Genomic DNA, 2,263 nt, shown 5'->3' with positions numbered 1-2,263 from the left:
GGGACCTAGGGAAAGATTTGACTATTTCAAAATATTTCTCAAACACTCTCTGTCACCTCTTGGATACCTGCTACATGCCAGGCCTCGTGTTAAGTGCTTTCATATACTTACACCAAAATTGACAAATCACTTTTATCAAACATTCCTATTATGTGCTACTGAATTTAAGACACCTAAGGCACATACAGGTCCAGCTGCCCTGCTGACAGCTGAATACCCAAGCTTGAAATTAGGTAGAGGGTAGAAATCTAAGACTTCCCTTGAGGCTACAACACAGAAGTCTCACTGCATACTCTCAGGTCACAGCCTCAAGGCCCCATTCCAGCTTCTGCTTTCTCTCCTGGGCTTTCAGCAGGGAACATCACACACAAACACACACACACACACACACACACAAATCCTCCAATGCCCTTAGTCTGCAAGTGGAAGAAATTCTTCACTGGGGAAGAGTAAAAGGTGAATCAGAGAAAAACCAAAGCAATCATCTCTTCGGCAGAGAAGTCTCTTTCTCTCTTTATCCATTTCTCTCTTGTCTTTCTTGAATATGTAGTTATTGAGCAACTTCTATCATGCTTATCACTATAGGATATAATCATAAGACATGCCTCCTGCCCTCAAGAATTTACTCTGTTTAGGAAGACAAAATCAACGCACAGGAAACATGCGTTGAAAAGGGGGACTCCAATGTATATGTAAAACTGAAACAGACTCACAGATACAGAAGACAAACTAGTGATTACCAAAGAGGAGAGGGACAAATTAGGGATTACAGATACAAACTACCATGTATAAAATAGATAAGCAACAAGGATATATTGCATAGCACAGGGAATTATAGCCATTATCTTATAATGGCTATCTTACAACGGAGTATAATCTGCAAAAATCACTGAATCACTTTGCTATACACCTGAAACTAATATAATATTGTAAATCAACTATACTTCAATAAAGGTGGAGGGGCTCTAAGATTTCTAGTGCAAGAGTGGTGCTAGTAACACAAATGGAGGGATAAATGATGTTAGACACACGGTACACATAGGTATCTTCAATTTCAACACAATCTCCTCTTTTTTTTGTTCTATTCTTAGTAGAAATGTGTTTCACTTCAAGAAAAATCTCAAATACAAAAATTCAATACATAAAGTTGGCAATCATTCACTAGAAAAAAACGATCTCTTTGCTGTAAAGTTTAGGGAGATACCATTTAACCTGCCCCCAACCCATGTTCCTGTTGCCCCATATACACACAACGTTTACATTCAACTTTTCAGGTTCACAGGGTAAAGCAAAGTACTTTTTAAAAAAGATTATAAAAGGCAATATATTGAGAGATGAACAGATATAAACAAAATGTGGTACAAACAAAAAATGAAATATTATTTAGCCTAAAAGAAGAGGAAGTCCTATCACATGGTACAACATACAAGACCCTCAAGGACTTTCTGCTAAGTGAAATAAGCTAGACACAAGAAGACAAATAGTATATGATTCTACTTATATGAGGTATATCTAAAACAGTCAAATTCCTAGAAACAGAAAGTAGAAGAGTGGTTACTAGGGGCAAAGGGGAAGGAAAAATGAAGAACTGCTGTTTAATGAGTATAAGAGTTTCAGCTGTCCAAGATGAAAAAGTTCTGGTGATCTGTTGGACAACAATATGAATATACTTAACACTACTGAACTGTGAACTTAAAAATGGTTAAGACGGTAAATTTTATGTGTTTTTTATCACAAATTTTTAAAAAGGCAATGCACACATGGGTTAAAAAAAAATTTCAGCAACACAAAAAGATATCAAAAAAAACAAAAACAAAAACAACCCTCCAGGGGTATTCTGGGTATAACAAGTATATAGAGTCCTCCCCTTTTCTCATTCAAATACTAATACTAGCATGCCACAAACTCTATTTTGCTTGCTTTAGTTTTCTCTTAACAATAGATCTTAGAGATTGTTCCATATCACTGTGTGAGTGTGTGTGTGTGAGGGTGGGTGTACCTGTCTCATTCTTTTTAACTGCTGTATTAATATGGTGCTATCCACCATAATTTACTCAACTAGTCCCTTATCAATATAGTAAGATGTATTTTTAAGCAAAATGTGTTAAAGGCTTTGCACACTGATTCTGCATTTTTCCCCCTCAACAAAAATGTTCAGATTTCACTCTTCATAATACCTCCAAGCAACTATAAATGATGATTGACATTTGCTTTAGTTTGAATTTAATAGTGTTTCGCCTTGGCTCATTTCTACTAGGTTGTA

The sequence above is a fragment of the Lipotes vexillifer genome, unplaced genomic scaffold (assembly GCF_000442215.2).
Source record: "Lipotes vexillifer unplaced genomic scaffold, Lipotes_vexillifer_v1.1 scaffold253, whole genome shotgun sequence".
Lineage (NCBI taxonomy): Eukaryota > Metazoa > Chordata > Mammalia > Artiodactyla > Lipotidae > Lipotes > Lipotes vexillifer.
This window is presented reverse-complemented; position numbering follows the sequence as displayed.